Raw genomic sequence first — 20,906 nt, forward strand, 5'->3', positions numbered from 1 at the left:
ACTAATGATAGAGTATAGGGCAAACTTTGGAAAGAAATGCAACCATCGCCATTTGGGCGACATTTTTATTGATCAACGCTGTTTTTGAGCGACACAGAAAAATCCAATTTTATGCACTGATTTCGATTTAATGTTATGTCTCACGATATTTACCGCTTTGTTGGCATGTGAAATACTGAAATACTGCAACCCCAAAGTTCAACCAGTCTCCAAATAACGACCACAGCGCTAAGGTTAAACTGCTATAGCTACGTAATTAGCCTACTATAGAAGTTCGTACATATTTTTAACTTACCGTAACGCTAGTGGGCGAATCGAAATCGATTTTCCTCTTCTTTTTTGGTACGATTTTATCCATAAGTAGAAACTACAGCACGCACGCAAAAACAATAAATGGTAGCACTCAACATTAAACACAGTTGCAAGCAAGAACTGAACTCGTTAAAAAAAAGCAAAGGCCAACAATCGGCCTCGGTAAAATAGGAATCGGCGACAACTGCTGGTACTAGGGATGTATAGACAGTATAAATTTATCGTTGGCCTTGCGATAGTGCGTAACCCTTTTCCGATGTTTGATTGAAACTCAAAATATCTTTCAGTTTCACTGAGTGGCGACTAGGTCGTGTGTGATAAGGGCGGAGGGGGGGGGGAGGGGGGTTACCCCCTTGCACTGTAGAGAGATTGAGAATTTAAGTGCAGAATATTCGTTCAAAGAACGAGCCTCACAAACCTTACACCACCACCTGTCGTTCTCTTACAAGCCAGATTCTGGTGGCGAAAATTTCTTCGACCACCAGTATTCGAACAGACTATCTCCGACTTGATCGCCACCCCACAGGCTTTCTTTAGTGACCTTGCCATCTTTATTTTTTTTTCAGTATAGGAGAGTTTCAAACATTAGGCAAATAACATCATTTGATGCTTGATTACTTGTTAGTGGTGACAGTTATTTGCGACAAATATTTCGTTCCACTGGAATGTGCACTTAGTCGATGAACGCGTATCTCCAAACACGTTGAGAGCTAAAGATTTTTTTTTAAACTCAGTGACAGGCTGAACAACGCTTTTCGCTCGATCTTTCTGTCCATTTTGAAGGCATAGCTTTCTTTCCCATAATGACATATTGTCGTAGAGGTATTAAAGGTTAAAAAGTTCCTGTCTCCCAAAAAGGCGTTAGCTCACAGTCCACTTTGATCTGCTTTTCCTTAAAAATGGCTTGTGGTCGCGTCCTAGATTAAACAGCGAAATTTGCAGGCATGACATTCATTCCCAAAAATAATGTATTAAGTGATCAAAAGTATGCGGATATGCGGATACCCCCCAAAACATAAGATTTTCATATTACGTGCATTGTGCTGCCACCACTGCCAGGTCCTCCATATCAGCGACCTCAGTAGTCATTAGACATCGTGAGAGAGCAGAATGTGGCGCTCTGCGGAACTCACGGACTACGGACGTAGTCAGGTGACTGGGTGTCACTTGTGTCATACGTCTGTACGCGAGATTACCACACTCCTAAAAATCCCTTGGTCTACTGTTTCCGATGTGATAGTGAAGTTATGAAACGTCCCCTTTAAACAATTTATATATGAGACTGTGCTTATACTGACACACAATATTTTTAGCGCAACGCAATCTGACTATCAAAGATCCCTGCAAAAGAATGGCCCTGACTAACATTAAACTATACCTTTCACAAATCACTTACCTCACAAAAATCTTCGCTGCTCAAGCTACTGCAATACAGCGAGCGCCACTACTGCCAGCTAAATAAAAGATTCAAACTATGGAAGGCACTAACTACTGATAGGGATAGTTAGCAAATGAAAGATATTAATAGAGAACAAACAACGTATTTACCTTAATATCATCACAAGTCATAATATATATATCAGTTCATGACAAATTACAAATCTTCGCCATCTCTCTCCCCACATCCACCACTGCTGGCGGCTCACCTCCAACTGCGCAACGCTACGCGCTGTTCACAGCCAGCTGCCTAACACTACAATGGCGAGTATTACAACAATGCAAAGCAGCCACAGACTGCACACAGCACAGCCAGTGATTTTCATATTGAGCGCTACGTAACGTTGCCAATAAGAAAACATAAACAGCCTACTTACATAGAGAAAACATAAACAGCTTACTTACATAGAGAAAACATAAACAGCTTACTTACATAGCCCCCATGCTCCCCACAAAAAATTTTACAAATTTTTTTTTTGGGCAGTGGCCAATAATGATTTGATAAAATTTTTCATAATTACAATAACAAAGAAATCAAATGCACACACTTATTGATACAATGTTGGTCAAAAGCTAAAATTGTCTCACAGTCCATAAAGACAGTCCTGATCATTCATTACGGTAATTACAGGTTTTTTTTCACAAAGTCTCATTAGTAAAAGAAATTGCACACAGAAGTAGTGGATTTCCATGCAGTCTTGAAGAAGTAGTGTTGTCCTTCCAACGGAAAGACAGTGCTGACTCTTGACATGCATACAGGTAATGGGCCACAACAGAGCAAACCCACAGCAGAGTCAGTCGTAGTTTGGAAGAATATTGGTAGGTAGGTCATCACAGAACAGACCCACTGTAGTCCTGGTAGAGATTACGGTATTGGTGGGCCACCAGAGGTGCAGACCCACTGCAGTCCTTGTAGAAATAATGGTATTGGTAGGTCATCATAGATGCAGACCCACTGTAGTCCTTGTAGAGATAATGGTATTGGTGGGCCACCAGAGGTGCAGACCCACTGTAGTCCTGGTATAGACGGCCAGCAGCCATCCGTTGCGACTGTGCAGGTGCACAATCACCATCGAAGATTCTTGCAGAGAATATAGCAAGTCCATAAACCACCACTTGTGCACTCAGAAAGTTTTTCTTTTAATTGTCCTTAGAACCAGCAATGCTGTTATCCAGTCCCTTGCTGAATTACCAACACACGTGCAAACACTATCAGTCCCTACTTCTCACATATTGTCCATATACTATGACCAACAGAAACGTGTGCAGTGAAATGTAACTAACAAGTTAATAATATCATGACCTGGTGACAATAACAATTTTATAACATAAGAATACAATAACAAAGGTACAAAATACATCATTAAAAACATAACAATATAGATAACATTTGTAGTACAGGCTTTACAAAAGAATAGAAATAGACATATACATCAGTGTTACAGGAATTATGACATGAGTACATACATAGAAGATCAGAATAACTTGCGAAACATCAAGTTCACACATGAGCATTTAAACAGAATGAATAATGTCTAATATCTTTACAAAGTAAATAACATATTATTAATGCCAATTATATTTGAGGATACCAGTATTCCTCATCATAGCGAATGTAGCTTAATATTAAAAGAAGAAAAAATTCTATGAAACTACACAGAGACAGGAAGAAAACAAATACACAAGGGTACACAAACACGTACTGGGATAACACAAAAGGAAAGGACAGGGTTCGTTTTCAGTGTAACATTTGGTACTGCAGTCCAACCTAAAACTTCATATATCTTTCCTTTTATTTCATCCGTTGTTTCCACCAAAAAAATTCTATCTAAGCATGCTTTCTGTATTTAAATGTTCACACATTTCGTACCTCAATATTTATTTCCAAGAAAATCCTACCTAAACCTGTTTTCTCAATGCATTTCTTCCAATTCATCGCAACTCATTCTCTTAGAGGCTACCCCCTCTTAAGCTAACTTAAATCTACTGAGCTCAGATGCTAAACTAAGGGACGAGGCAATGCAGCATCACATAACAAATCAACACAAACAGCAATGCAAAAAAATGCAAATTGGCAAAGCTAGCAGCATAAATGAGCAAAAGTCAAATTCAATAACACTATGCCTGGCAAACAGCAGCAACTTATACCTAAACATGACATAGCGCAAGCAGAAAAAATATTACACTAAAATGGCCATGTCTAATACCTATGTCACATCTTAACATTAGAGTGATGCATCACAAAAACTTACGCTAGTAGATAAGTTACCAAATCGTAAAAAAATTATTTATGCAATTCCTGTGAAGGGAAATTTCTTTTTGTGCTCCCTCATTTGTTTTGGATGGATCATAAAATTATTTACTGGATCTGTAGGCATAAAATATTTATATTAGTACATATATTAAATTTTATTTTAACCATTGCTGCAGTGCAGCTAGAAACTTGATATTAAACAAAATGTGTAAATAAATACATAAAGCAAGCCATATGGCATTTTTCTTAACTAGCAAGACAATAACTGTGAAATGTTTCTCATCGTTTCATTAGGCATTTCAGTAAATATCATAAATTACGAGCTCCACAGTATGCTTTCAACAAGGAGATGTCAGTAGCGCGTACAATGGCCTTCCCTTTCTTTTTTTTTCTACCTGTGCCGCTGAAAAGGGCTCGCAATAATGGCTTTTTCTCCAGGCGTCTGACACAGCTGGGTGCCCGCGACGCATTACGTGCAGGTGGTCACTTAACTTTCTTACGGAAATATTTACCGCTAAAGTGACAGTCTGATATAAAAATATTTCACAGGTCAAGAATTTGCGTTACAAATCTGTAGAAACAAAATGCTATTGATATAACAGTGTCCAAAAAAATTTTCGTCTGCATTGTAATACATTCACGCATATACACACACATTTCATAACTCTTAAAGTACGTTTCTTGGTTTCCAACATCCTTTTCATAAATCAGAGTCCCTAACCACTATTCATTATTCCTTACCTTATTATACATATACATATTCGTCGACACTTCTTCAATATTTCATCCTGAGAAACATGTAGCATAATCAAATTCCTCATATACGGTATCATCATCTTATTGATCATAAACATACCTCAACAGCATAATACACATCGTCGTCGTAATAATAACATCATAACACCTCAGTCAAATCTCAAAAACGTCGTAGCTTTCTGCAATAATATCAAAACCTAAAAAAATTCTCTGCTCATGTCAAAAGCGTCAGCTGCCTCAAACGTACTTTAAAATCATGATCCCATACCAAATATCTCAAAGCTCTCATAGTATCACAATGAATCCGAAAAAATATGAACATTTCACAAAGTACAGACAAAATACAGTTTCATAAGTGTGAAGTTATCCAACTGTAATTGCGTAAACATCTGTCACTGACGTAGTAAAAAGAATGTTTGTTTCTCTGTCAAATAATCAGATAGCTGTGTAATTCTGTGTTAGAGAAATATGGTACCGACGTGTAAAGTTGTATAAGCAAATACCATATTAGCTAGGGTTCCTTGTGGTTGCCACACACATGGTACACAAAGTAAGCGTGTACCCCCCTGAGGATTAATGTAATTATACCCTCAGGTGTTACAGATTACAGGAATAGAATGAAATATATCACGGAAAACTTTCTTTGTAATTCAAAAATCTTGAAAAATAAATGGCTTAAGTACAAAATCTCTCAAATGCGTGTCCTGTAGCGCTAAATGTGCGTCTTGCTGTAAGATAATTCTGTGGAAGTGTCGTACTTATCGTCCTCCGAAAGCCAAGTTCTGCAGAAGTCAATGTACTTACCTCATGATAAACAAAAGTGAAATGCTTTATGTATAGATATCTTAGTTATTACGCTTATTGCCGTGATGAAGAAAGTACTGTGCTGTAACGTATTGTTGTGCTACGGAAAAGACAATCTCATTGTTGCTGTACCACAAAAGTTACTACTAAAACATGTTTTACTTTCCAGAAGAATTCAGAAAAACTGTGCAGATATAAAACAGATACACTGCAAAAGCAACATTGTAAATTGTCACTCATTAGTAGCGTCGTGATAAAACCGTGTAGCTGTCACATAAACTAACCTCTGTGTCATCTGGTATCTCTCAGAAAGCACATTAATTCAGAATGTATTTTCAAATAAACCAAAATGTTGCATTAAAATCTCATTAGCAGTACTGGTAAATGTTCTAAGTATGTGAGCCTTATAGTCGTTACGTAATTGTGCAACAAACAAGCAAAAATGTACACACAGAATAACACTGTGACGTCTGTTCACTATAACAATGCATTCGTCATTTCTGTTTAAATAAGTTCTCTTGGTTCTTGATTGGATATTGTACTTCAAACATTGTTGTATGTTAACAGTTTCTTAAGCATACTAGTAACGTGAAGTGAAACGTTTTATGGCAAAGACAAACTTAAAAGGCAGATTATCTGTCAATAAATGGTTTTACATGAGAAATGTGGTGTAAACCTTTACTCTTCCTAGTACGCAGAGTTTCAACTTCAACGCAATTATCATGTGGTATACGTCGGATTCTGTAAGGTCCATTGTAAACTAGAAAGAATTTGTGACTCAAGTGTTTCTTCTTACGTGACAATGAATGAGCTTTAATGAGAACTTTCTGACCAATATACAGTTTCTTTGCATTTGCTTTACCGTGTAGTTTTCTCCTTTTGTCTGCTGCAGATTTTATATTTTTAAGAGCCAAATCAATTATGTCTTTGTGTCGAAGTTTACGTGTATTCGGGAAAGGTACAAGCTCTCTGATTCTGTTCGGTGGTTCTTCATTCTTCAGTACAAGAGTAGGTGGTAAAGCAGTGGAGTCGTGAGGCATTTCATTCAGCACGTTTTGAAATAAGTGTAAAAATCTGTCCCAATGCTGATGCTTTCTGTGACAATAAAGTCTGCAAAGCTTATTGATTTCTTTCATAATCCGTTCAGACGGGTTGCAATGTGGTGAGTACAATGAAATAAAAACAGGTTTGATTTTATGGTTGCGAAGCATGCGTGACCAAACAGCAGATCTGAATTGCGGTCCGTTATCTGAAATGACTTTACTAACGTGTCCAACTTCACGTAAGAAATTTTTAACAAAGGCGTTGGATACAGACCGTCCAGTGGCTTTACGTAACGGAGAGAAAGAAACAAATTTTGAAGTAAGTTCAACAGCGACTAGAACGTACGAAAATCCATTGGATGTTCTGACAAGCGGTCCCAAGAGATCAACAGCAGCAAATTCTTTTAATTTAGCAGGAATAATAGGAAACAACGGAGCACGATGTGAGACAGTAGATGGTTTCGCCTTTTGACAAAGTTTACAAATAGACAAGACTCTTCGAATTCGCTTTTCCATGTTGTTAAAATAACAAGTCGTTCGAAGAATATGATAACATTTTCGTGGGCCAAAATGTGCGTAGCTGAAATGAATGTACCAAATGAGCTTATTAACAAAATCGTCTGGAATGCAAAGTACCCATAGCTTGTCATCAACAGTGCAGCGTTTGAAGAGTATGTTGTTTCTAAGCAGGTAATAATGCCGAATCTGTGTGTGTGTCTTTTCATGCCATTTGCTCTTGATGTCTTTCCAAATCGGATCTTTATCTTGTTCATGAGCAATGTCCTTTAAAGATGTGGTGATGAAGTTTTCAAAGGCGACTTTCTGAATGTAAAGAATACTGAAATTTTTCTCGAGGTTGCCTTCTGTGGTACTTTTCTCAAGCCCAGCCGGTGCGCGTGACAGTGCGTCCGCAACAATGTTCTCCTTGCCGGGAATGTAGACTATTGTGAAGCGGAATTCTTGCAGAAACAATGCCCAACGTTTTAACCTGTCATGATTTAATTTTGAAGACATAAGAAATTGTAATGCACGATGATCACTGTATACTTTTACGTGCTTACCAGAAAGAAAGAAACGGAATTTGTTAAATGCCCAAACGATAGCTAAAGCTTCTAATTCAGTAACGGAATAATTTTTTTCAGATTTTGTTAGCACTCGGCTAGCAAAAGCAATGGTTTTCTGAACGGTAGTGTCATTTTCTATGGCTTCTTGAAATAAATGGGTACCAAGACCGACTTTAGAAGAATCCGTGCTAAGGCAGAAATCTTGTGACAGATCTGGATGTGCTAGTATTGGCGCGTTAAGTAGCGATTCTTTCAAAGAATTGAATTCCAACTGTGCTTGTTCGTCCCAGTTCCAAATAGTATTTTTTCCAGTGAGAGAACAAAGTTTTGGTGTAACTAGAATTTGCATATTCAGAAAACGACGGTAAAAATTTACGAGATCTAGAAAACTGCGGACTTGTCTTTTTGTGGATGGAACTGGAATGGCTCTGATTGCTTCTAACTTTTCAGGATCCGGCTGAATGCCTTCAGAAGAAATAATATGTCCCAAAAACCTCACCTTTGACCTACCGAATTCAGACTTTTCCAAGTTAACTGTAATTCCAGATTCTGCAAAAATACGTAACAGACTGTTGAGGATGCGATTATGTTGTTCCCATGAAGCTTCCGCTATTAGAATATCGTCCACATATAAGGTGATGTGACGTTTTAAGAACTCAGGTAATATGGAATTTAGCCCGCGAATAAATGCTGCTGAAGAAATGTTCAAACCAAAGGGAAGTTTCCGAAACTGATAACAAACGCCGAAACAAAGGAAAGCTGTGTATTTTCTGCATTCTGGATGAAGTTCGATCTGATAAAAGCTGGATCTGAGATCAATGGAAGACAACACTTTTACACCATTAAAATTTTGAAGAAGTTCTTCCATCGTCTGCGGCCTGTCTGTTTCAGGAATAATGATAGTATTGATTTGTCTCGAATCTAAGACAAGTCTGATCGATCCATTTTTCTTTTCAACAACATGTAATGGATTGTTGTATGAGCTTACTGCAGGCTCAATAATGCCCTCGTCAAGCATAGATTGTATTTCTGTTCTAACACGGTCCCTATAATGTGCTGGAATTACATATGGTCTAACACAAAATTTAGTATGCTCACGAACACGAAATTGGTATTGAAATCCCTTGATTGTTCCTGTTTTATGAGTAAAAACTGTGGAATGTGCTTGTAAAATCTCAAAAAGGTCCTGCCTATCAGTGTCATTACAATTCTCAATTGTTTGAATTTTATTCTGAATTAACTTATTAATGTCAAATGCGCCGTCGATATCATCCCTGTCAGTACTTGCAGAGTGATTGTTAGTGTCTAGTTCCGTAGAAAAGTCCGAACTGTTGTCTAACAGAAGGTAAAGCCGATTAATTTCCTCGTCATGGTTTGAGAGCCAGTCTTCAAATTTCAAAGCTATTGACTTACCTTCTTTCTCTAAACCTATTTCAGCATCGTGAAAGTTTAAGATTGCTTTGTATTCATTCAAAAAGTCTACTCCCAATATAATTTCCGTCGACAATAATGGAACAATGAGAAAGTTCATAGAGAAGCTGTGGCTTTGACAAAAGAATTCTAAATTGGTTTGTTGGCGTACATCTACACTTTTTCCAAAGATTGCACCTTGTAATTTAATCTTACGTAACGGAAGTGTGGGGCAATCGTTCGATTTGTTGCATTTGCTAAAGGCTGTTTCACTGATTACTGAAATGGGACTGCCAGAGTCAAGTACTGCCGTAAATTTTACGTCATTTACTGTAATGTGAATCACAGGATATGCAATGTTGTTATGTTTTACGTCGTGTTCTTGGAGTAAGATGTCCCTAATGTCTTCCATTTTTACGTAATTACTAGCTACGGCAGCTGCGTCGTTAGTTTCATACGTGCGTTTTGTGGCTGCCTGCGGTATGAGTCATTGCCTATTGTCTCTTTGTTGGCGCGCGTCGTTATTGGGATTTGGAGACCTAACTTCTACAAATTCACCGTGACGAGAGGGCCCTGCCCTGTTTAAATCCCGCCAGTTCTGATGCAATTCAGGTCTGTCGTTACGATCATATCGTCTGTCGTCATGTCGGTAGATGCCATAGTTTCTTTCTTGTCGGTCACGTGGTGGAGAATTTCTCCCTGAATCGAAACTGCGCGCTGGACCGTTGCGTCTAAAGTTATTCTGTCTCCCCTGATAATATTTATTTTGGTTCCCATATTGTCTGTTTCTCTGATTGTCTCTGTGATAGTCATTACCACGGAGAGGTGATCTTTCCCTGTAGTTATTACTACTCTGCCAACGGTTGTCATACGGGTGGTGTCTATTTTGGTCACGATTTGTGTTGTGAGAATAGCCTTGTCGTGTCCAGTTATTACTTCTTTCATCGCGGATTTGCGACGGATGTGACCTGTAATTGTTGTGTTCCTGGTTTCGCGTTCCGCGATTGTCAGTGTCAATTTCTAATTCTTGTAACAGTCCCTGAAAAGCTTCAATGTCGTCTTTGCAACGTCCTGCTAAAATAATGTCGTAAATGTTTAGGCATTTTGATTAAGCAAATGCGGATGAGTTCTGAGGGGCTGTATGGGTTTGACAGGTATTGATTCTTGTGCAACATGTCTTCAAAATATTTCACAAGACTGGAAAATTCAGATTGTTCGAAGTGTTTCATCATTATGATGTTATGTTTTACACGGTCTTGTGTAGCTTGAGACCAATATGCTGAGAGGAAGGCATGGTAAAATTCTCCTTCACTGTGGCAATCGTGAATGACCGATCGCATTCTTACAGCTGGTTCATTCTCTAAATAGCCACACATGAATTCTAATCTGTGTTCTAACGACCAGTTGGGAGGAAAACAATGAGAGAATTGATGGAGCCATGCTTGTGGATGAATGTCGTTGCCAGAATTCTTAAATGTTTTGAATTTACGTGTAGTAATGAACAGCTTATAGTCAAAATCATCATGTCGGCAAGTCGCATGTCGGTCATTGTTACGTCGTTTCGGCGGTTCCATCTCAAAATTCGGCGTACCTTGCCAACTTCTTTCACAATTTCTGAAGTGCCCTGTGTTGTTATTTTGTGTCTGTTCCGTATTTGTATGTCCCTCTTCCCGTATTGGGGCGCGAGTGTCCTCTGAAATACGTAATTCTTGTACTACTTGTGCCAACTGATCTTGCACTTCGCGGATTTCTCTTTTGTACTGTGTATTGATTTGATTTTGATTTTGTTTGAATTTTCTAATTTGTTCATACTCTTCAGTGTCCATGAAGGCTACAGGTGTTGTGTCATTCAGATCATCATCTACCTTTGTAGATAAGTTAGTGAATTGATCCGAAAGTTCGGCTACTTTATCCGATAGTGAAATCATTTCCTCTCTATGTTTTTCTGAACCAAGTTTCAGAGTGTCCATTTGTGTTGCAATCGTGTCTACTGTGACCTTTAAGTTTTCCTGAGTTTTTGCAAGTTGCATAACCGTATCGGTAGATGCAACTGAGTCAAATTTTGCTTGCAAGGTCTCATGATTTTCATGAACAACAGTTTGCAGTTCTTTTATGGCTGCTTCGTGATTCTGTAGTGCATTTTCATGACGCGAAAAAATAGGTTGGAAATGCTCACAAATTTGTGTTTTTACGTCATTACAGACTTTTTGACATTTCGATTCAATGTGATGTAACTCAGCAGTTAAATCCTCACGTGTTCGTTCAAGAGTTTGCTCCAATGAGTCTAACTTTTTAAGATTTTGTTCCATTGTGTCTAACTTTTCAAGCTTTTGTCCCATTTGTTGCATTAATTGTAATAACAATGCACTGGTGTCTGAAACATGTTCCTCAGTGCTTTTCGGCAGTGAATTTACACCGGAAACATTCACATTTTGACAAGCAGAAAATGTGTCTTGACTTATTTGAGAAAACGGTGAGGATCCAAAACCTGAATCTACAGTATTTGCGAGATCGTGTCGTGTCATTTCGGCTTCCTGCGGCGAGCTATTGCCGACCGATCGATCGATAATGCTTCCCTCTTCACTAATTGTTTCACTGTCCACGCCATTGTTTGACGCCCGCACCATTTCCCTGTGCACAGTTACCAAATTACTACTTTGAACATTAGTAAATTCATTACTCGGTGCCGCTAACACACTACTTTCATTTTCACTGTCATTTCTCAGTTTACTTTGGAGCCTAGTATTACGTTTTTCACACGCCATTATTGTCACAGTATTTCACACGACAACACAGAAAAACACAATTTGAAGAGCAAAAATAAGAGAACACATTAACATAAAACTGAAAATAATATCTAGTTAATTACAGCTGCGAAATACTTGGTGCAAATCTATATGCATGCCACAACTGTTTTACTGTACAACAATGAAAGACTGCAACTACAAAGGAGATTTTCTCTACAATTACGCGCAAGCAATAAACAAAATCTACACTAATTACACAAACTACAAGAAAAAATCAGAAGATTCCAGTGAGGTATCCTAGGCTAAGGGTCGACATATGAAACGTCCCCTTTGAACAATTTATATATGAGACTGTGCTTATACTGACACACAATATTTTTAGCGCAACGCAGTCTGACTATCAAAGATCCCTGCAAAAGAATGGCCCTGACTAACATTAAACTATACCTTTCACAAATCACTTACCTCACAAAAATCTTCGCTGCTCAAGCTACTGCAATACAGCGAGCGCCACTACTGCCAGCTAAATAAAAGATTCAAACTATGGAAGGCACTAACTACTGATAGGGATAGTTAGCAAATGAAAGATATTAATAGAGAACAAACAATGTATTTACCTTAATATCATCACAAGTCATAATATATATATCAGTTCATGACAAATTACAAATCTTCGCCATCTCTCTCCCCACATCCACCACTGCTGGCGGCTCACCTCCAACTGCGCAACGCTACGCGCTGTTCACAGCCAGCTGCCTAACACTACAATGGCGAGTATTACAACAATGCAAAGCAGCCACAGACTGCACACAGCACAGCCAGTGATTTTCATATTGAGCGCTACGTAACGTTGCCAATAAGAAAACATAAACAGCCTACTTACATAGAGAAAACATAAACAGCTTACTTACATAGAGAAAACATAAACAGCTTACTTACAAAGTGGAAACGTGACAGCACAAAAGCGTACAGGTCGACCTCGTCTGTTGACTGACAGGGTTGTTATTTGTAACAGGCAGACATCTGACCAGACAATCACACAGGAATTCCAAACTGCATCAGGATCCACTGGATGAACTACGACAGTTAGGCGGGAGGTGAGAAAATTTGGATTTCATGGTCGAGCGGCTGCTCATAATCCACACATCACGCCAGTAAATGCCAAACGACGCCTCGCTTGGTGTAAGGAGCGTTGACATTGGACGATTTACTGTGGATAAACGTTGTGTGCAGCAAGGAATCACGGTACACAATGTGGCGATCCGATGGCAGGGCGTGGGCGCCGCGAATACCCGGTGAACCTCATCTGCAAGCGTGTATAGTGCCAACAGTAAAATTCGGAGGTGGTGGTGTAATGGTGCGATGGTGTTTCCCATGAAGGGGGCTTGCACTCCTAGTTGTTTTGCGTGGCACCATCACAGCACAGACCTATTTGATGTTTCAAACACCTTCTTGTTTCCCACTGTTGAAGAGCAATACGGGGATGGCGATTGCATATTTCAACACGATCAAGCACCTGCTCATAATGCACGGCCTGTGGCGGAGTGGTTACACGACAATAACATTCCTGTAATGGACTGGCCTGCACAGAGTCCTGACCTGGATCCTATAGAACTCCTTTGGGATGTTTTGGAACGCCGACTTTGTGCCAGGCCTCACTTACCGACATCGATACTTCTACCTAGTGCAGCACTCCGTGAAGAATGGGCTGCCATTCCCAAGAAACCTTCCAGAACCTGATGGAACGTATGCCTGAGAGGGTGGAAGCTGTCATCAAGGCTATGGGTGACCAAATCCATACAGAATTCCAGCATTACCGATGGAGGGCGCCACGAACTTGTAAGTCATTTTCAGCGATGTGTCCGGATACTTTTGATCACATTCTGTATCTCGATGTGTGCAAGCAGTTTCGGAAACAAAACAGCACGAACAACAAGCTCGTGCAATATAGTGCTTATGAGATAAGTCCTGCAGATTGTATATTTATCGAAATATTGAGAGGAACTTAAGAAGAACAGTGTAGCCTGTTTGGTAACGGTATTTCGTTCTCCCTTTGTCGGGACAACTGCAGCATGTAGGAACCTGTTAGTTAATGTCAGATAATTAGATCTGCTTGTAATTCGTAGATATCTGTAAACTGAATTAATTACAATACCAACAAATAGTACAGTTCTGAGTCGTCGCGCACTCCGCTAAATGAAATTTTTGTTGGTAGAACATTAGCAATTAATTAATAAATTTAATCTGGCAATTTACTTGTATAATTAAATGTTTGCTTGTAGTGAATGACGTAGTTTGCGGTTAAACGCAGCACTCGTGTTTCGTTTCACTTAATTAATTTTTCTGTTGGTGCCCTTAGCCAAACTTTACCTCCCTTTACATGACTGCTATGCAACTCACTATTAAGTGTCTAGCAGAGGGTTTATAATCACATTCGGACTACTTATCTACCGTTAAACTCGCGCATAGCAAGTGGGTAAAACATAAACTTAAATGTTTCCGTGCGATTTCTGATTTCTCTTATTTTATTAAGATGGTCATTTCTCACTACGTGGGTGCATGTCGACAAAATCTTTTCGTTCACGGAGGAGAACGTTGGTGACTAATACGTTCGTTGAAAAAAATGATAAAACTATTCCCTACCGGTCGACTTCACGATGGCGTTTGTCTATGCAATCAAATGAGAGACAGTTTGTTTCGTGTAACAGATGTCTGCTTTATGTGTATAGTAATTGTGTTATATAATGATTCAAGAAAAATTACCGTATCACAATTTTTCGTCATTCTCTACATCTTAAGTAAGAAACAACTGTTTGGAGCACAAATTTCGTTAAGTTGAATTACTATTTAGTTCTGCTTACGATTTTGTGTTTTTAATGTTCCGTATGTGTCGTTCTGGAGTTAGCTCGCCTTCGTACTCCAGGTTGCCCGATTTTCGGTGTTTTCGATCACATTTCTGCTGAACACTTCATTTTCACTGCGTGTTAGTTGTGTTAACTGTATGTTATGATGTCGATTGTCACTGTAAGTTTTTTGTTCGTCATTTGTTTGTGTTGTGGTTATGCATTCAGTAGACGCGACAGAGACTAAAACCGTTATCTGTTTATTAGGTGATCCAGATTGTGTATTATTCGTCTGTTTGTTATTTGTGTAGCTGTATTATTGTGTGCGGTGGGTCAGTGAACTGAAAAGAACAGAAAATAACAATTTCTGGTCAGAAAAAAAGAGTATATCAACAGCAACGAAAAATAAACGACAGTAAATTTCGTCACGAATAGGAAGGTATGGGAAAGAATGAGTTACTGGAACATTCACTGATAGAGTTATTCTCATCAAAATCAACGACAAACAAGGCACAACAAATATATTTTAGGTTATGCATGCCAACGTCACAAGTAGAAGACGAAGATATACGTAAAGTAAATGAAAATCTAACAGACATGGATGTGTGGAACGCTGTTGTAGGCGGGAAATAGAAGACAAAGTTACTGAAGAATATTGGCTTAGCAGTAGGAATGAGAGAGGAGAGTGAATGAGTTTTTCAATAAAATAAATTTCAGCTAATAACAGCAAAACGCTGCTCAAGGAACAAAAAAGAAAGACCCTACGAGGTATGGGGAACTTCCAACTGGATTACATAATGATCAGTTAAAGTTTACGAAATCACATATGGGATTGTAAGGCGCGCCAAGGAGCAGACATAGACTCATACCGCAATTTAGTAATTATGAAGATTATACTGAAGTTTATGCGAATCATCTGGAAGAATCAATATGGGATGAAGTTCGATACTGAAGTGCTGAGGAAAATGAAGTGCGTTTGGAGTTCTCTAGAGCTGTAGATACTGCGATGATGGGTACCACAGATGGAAACAAATGGTCATCCGTAAAAAGAACACTCACAGAAGTAGGAAAAACAAATGTAGGTACAAGAAAAGTAACTACGAAGAAACCTTGGAAGAAAGACATTTCTTATTCGACGAAAGTAGGTAGTGTGAAATTGTTCAGATAAACAGAGTAATGCAGCAACTTATCTCTCAGCAGAAAAAAAGAGGAAGTAAAGGGAGCCGAGGAGAAATGGCTACAGAGCAAAAGCAGTGAAATCGAAAAAGATATGGCCGTCGGAGGAATTGATTCAGCGTATAGAAAAGTCAAAAAACTTTCGGTGAAATTAAAAGTGCGTCAACATGAACAATGCAGCGTGATTTATTGAAGACTCTAAAGGCCTTTAAAACTGGGGCGAAACGTCTGATGGTCTGATAGAAAGAAAAATAGTAATCGAAGAGAAAGACATGAGGTATCCAGTAATAGGGTCAAATTTTAACAGAGATTTTGAAGATTTGTAATGAAATAAGCGGGGCGCAAAGATAACAGTCCTTCGGAATTTCTCAAAATCATTGGGTGAAGCGGCAACCAAACAACTATGTACGTGGTTTGTAGTATTAATGACAATACATCAGACAATGGAAAAAAATATCATTTACACAGCCGGCCGTTGTGGCCGCGTGATTCTAGGCGCTTCAGTCTTGAACCGCGCTGCTGCTACGGTCGCAGGTTCGAATCCTGCCTCGGGCATGGATGTGTGTGATGTCCTTAGGTTAGTTAGGTTTAAGTAGTTCTAAGTCTAGGGGACTGATGACCTCACATGTTAAGTCCCATAGTGCTTAGAGCCACTTTTTATCATTCACACATAATGACAGAATGACAGAAAAATGATAGAACTAGAGCACAGTAAACATAACAGCTTATAATTCCAAGTTACTGACGAGAGTAATGTACAGAAGATTGGAAAAGAGAATTGAACACCTGTTAAATAAAAAAATTGAGTATCTGTTAAATTACGTTCAGAAAAAGAAACACACTTTCACAAGATCTGTGGGCGTGGAAAAGGCATTTAACAACGTAACGTGGCGCAAGATGTGCGAAATTCTTAGGAAAATAGATATGAGGAGAGATGGTTAATATACAGCATATAAAAAATAAGAAAGAAATGCAAAATACAAAGTGCTCGGTTTCTTTGAGGTGTAAGACAGGGACACGTTCTCTCGCAACCCCACTGTTCAATCTACACACAGAAAAAGCAGTGACGGAAATAAAAGAAGGGAGATTAAAATTCAGGGTGAAAGGATGTGAATGATAAGATTCACTGACGACGTTGCTGTCCTCAGTGAAGAAAAATTGCAGTACTTTTTGAATGGAATGAACAGTCTAACGAGCACACACAATGGGCTGAGAGTAAACTGAAGAAAGAAGAAAGTCATGCGTGGTAGCAGAAATGAAGTTTACGATACACTTACAATCAGTGTTAGGGACCGTGAAGTAGACGTAGGAATTCTGCTCCCGTGTTAGCAAAATAACAAATGACGGACGAAGCAAGAAGGACTTACGCTGGAAACTAGCACAGCACTGTCTTGATGACCTTATTTGGTATTTCCTTCGTTCTTTCAGAATGTGTACACTTGTAATATTTTCTCCCAGTTTTGCCTGTTGTCATTAAGATGTTAATGATCACTGGTCAGTGTGAGAAGCAGAAGAGGTACTCTCTACGAAAAACTGAGCTATAGCCTCATTTACAACAAAGCCTGTGCCAACTATTGGTATGTTTTTACCTATCAGAGCTTCTTTCGTATTTTTGTGTGTGCTATATCCATAAACGCTAGTTGTACTTTCACCCATATATCGCTATTTTTGCAGTGTTAGAACTGTTATGGTTACACACTAGCTTAGTGAATTCCTTCTTAATGGATTCTCTCCTCAGTGTCCCAGAGCTGCATTCTTTCTAGATTTGCGTTTAGTACCTCCAGTAATAAAGTTCTTTTACTATCTTCTAAGCATATCGGGGCAGCCTCCCCAGAATCCACCGTCATGTTTGCTCTCCAGATAGTGGTAGATCATTGCGAACATTTAGTACCCGTAGGTATGTTTGTTGGCGGCTTTCCATTATGCTTATTTGGAAATCTGTGGTTGGGTTCACCCTTTCCCCGTAATAGGCCCGAGGTTCATGAAGATGCTTCCTCTACATCTACATTAATACTGAATCCATCGTACGGCGCGTGGCGGAGGGTACCACTTACCACTACTAGGCACTTCCTTTCTTGTTGCACAAGGGGGAAACGACTGTTTATATTCTTATCTTCGTTGACCTTATGCGCAATGTATATTGGCGGCAGTAGAATCGTTCGGCAGTCAGCTTCAAATACCGGTTTTTAAATTTTCTCAGTAGCGTTCCTCGAAAATAATGTCGCCTTCCCTCCAGGGGTTTCCATTTGTGTTCCCGAAGCACGTCTGTAACACTTGCGTATTATTCGAACCTCGCAGTAACAAATCTGGTAGCCCACATCTGAATTGCTTGAATGTGTTCCTTTAATACGACCTGGTGCTGATCCTAAACACTCGAGCAGTACTCAAGCATAGGTTGCACTAGCGTCGTATATGCGGTTTCCTTTACCTTCCTAGAATTCTGTCAATAGTCCGAAGTCGGCCATTCGCTTTCCCTACCACAGTCCTCACATGCCCATTCCATTTCCTATCCCTCTGCAACGTTACGCCCAGATATTTAAACGGCGTGACTGTGTCGAGGAAGACACTGCTAATGTCGATCCGAACATCACGGGTTTGTTTCTCCGAGTCGTCTGTATTAACTTACATTTTCTACATGTGCCATTCGCCACAACTAACTAGAAATTTTGTCTAAGTCATCTTTTATCCTTCTACAATCTTTCAACTTCGACACCTTACCGTACACGACAGCATCATTAGCAAACTACCGCAAATTGGTGTTCACCTGGTCCGCCATATCATTTATGTGTACACAGAATAATAGCGGTTCCATCATACTTCCCTGAGGCACTCTTGTCTCGGATGAACACTCGAAGTCGACGACAACATACTGGATTCAAATGGTTCAAATGGCTCTGAACACTATGGGAATTAACTTCTGAGGTCATCAGTCCCCTACAACTTAGAACTACTTAAACCTAATTAACCTAAGGACATCACACACATCCATGCCCGAGGCAGGATTCGAACCTGCGACCGTAGCGGTCGCGTGCTTCCGGACTGTAGCGCCTAGAACCGCTCGGCCACTCCGGCTGGCCAACTTACTGGGTTCTACAACTTAACGTCTTCGAGCAACTCACATATCTGAGAACCTAATTCATATGCTCTCACCTTCTTTAATTGCCTGCTATGGGGGCACCGAGCCAAATGCTTTCCGGAACTCTAAAACGTGCTGATTCGTGATCGTAAGATTCTCGAGCTCAGGAAAATTTATTCTGTTCGGACTGAGAATATGTTCAAGGATTCTGCCGCAAACCGATGTTAGTCATACTGGTCTGTAATTTTGCGGGTCCGTTCTTTTGGCCTTCATGTGTACAGGAGTCACCAGTGGTTCAAAATGGTTCAAATGGCTCTGAGCACTATGGGACTCAACTGCTGAGGTCATTAGTCCCCTAGAACTTAGAACTAGTTAAACCTAACTAACCTAAGGACATCACACACATCCACGCCCGAGGCAGGATTCGAACCTGCGACCGCAGCGGTCTCGCGGTTCCAGACTGCAGCGCCAGAACCGCGCGGCCACTTCGGCCGGCGAGTCACCAGTGCTTTCTTCCAGTCGCTTGGGACTTTTCGCTGCGCGAGAGATGAGCGATAAATGCGGGCTAAGTAAGGGCCCAATGCTGTAAGTTCTCTACGAAAAATCGGACTGTAATTCCACCCGGACCTGGTGACTTATTTGTATTCAACCCGTTCAGTTATTTCTGTACACCAGGGATGCTTTCTACTATGTTGTCCATACGTGAGTTTGTTCGATGGCAAACTATGATATGTTTGTACTATCTTCCTGCGTGAACGGTTTCTTGATCGTGAAATTTAGAACTTCGGCTTTTGTTTTACTATCTTCTAATGCCACTTCAGACTTGCCAACATGTGCCTGGATGGAAGCATTGGACCTACCTAGCAATCTGACATCAGACCAGAATGTTCTTGGTTACCCTGCCAGATCTTTTGCTAAGGTATGACGATGGCAGTTGTTGTAGGCTTTGCTGATAGGTTTTTTCACAGAGCGTACGAATCTCTACCAAACTTTTTTTGATGTCATTTGCGCGTTTTCTTTTGACCGACAGTGGAACAGCCTCTTGCTTCCTCAGCGTTTTCCGAATTTCGTTATTAAACCGTGGTGGGTGTTTTCGGTCTTTTGTTCACTAACTAGGCACATAATTCTTCAACCCATGATTTTCAATCTGCTTAAACTTTCCCCATAATTCCTCTATATCTATCTTTCTGAAACTAAATGATGTCAATCCAATGTCTAAGTGAAATTCTAACAACTACTTATCTGCTATTTCAATCAGAAACACCCTCCTAGCCTTCTTAACTAATAACTTCCGTGACAATAGTTGCTACAAATGGTTCAAATGGCTCTGAGCACTATGGGACTTAACTTCTGAGGTCATCAGTCCCCTAGAACTTAGAACTACTTAAACCTAACTAAGGACATCACACACATCCACGCCCGAGGCAGGATTCGAATCTGCAACCGTAGCGGTTGCGCGGTTCCAGACTGTAGCGCCAAGAACCGCTCGGCCACCCCGGCCGGCATAGTTGCTACACTGACATCATTATCGTTAATCCCCGCTTCTATACTGACGTTGTCGATAAGGTCTGGCCTATTTGTAACTACAAGCTCTAAGGTATTTCCATTGCATGTTCGTTGCTCAAGACAGGTTTCAGAAAACGTGCTAGAAAGTACTTCGCACGACTGTTTGTCTGTACCCCCTACAATGAATCTATGGACATCCCAGCCTCTACTCGGTTGTTTAAAGTCGCCTCCAACCAGTATTGTGTGATGTGGGTATTTACGCGCTACTGGCTGTAGACTCTATTCGATTGACTCTATAAATGTCACACTGGAGTCGAGTGGCCGGTAAAAGCATCCAACAATTAACTTGGATTCATGTGGACCAAATAACTTCACAGTGACACTCAACTTCGACCTCGCTAAAGACAATATTTTTGTCAACCGCAATGAACACTCCCCAATGGCCTCTAACCCTCTCATCCATTGTTAGCCCATGAGG

This window comes from Schistocerca americana, chromosome 2, assembly GCF_021461395.2.
Source record: "Schistocerca americana isolate TAMUIC-IGC-003095 chromosome 2, iqSchAmer2.1, whole genome shotgun sequence".
In the NCBI taxonomy this organism is placed as follows: domain Eukaryota; kingdom Metazoa; phylum Arthropoda; class Insecta; order Orthoptera; family Acrididae; genus Schistocerca; species Schistocerca americana.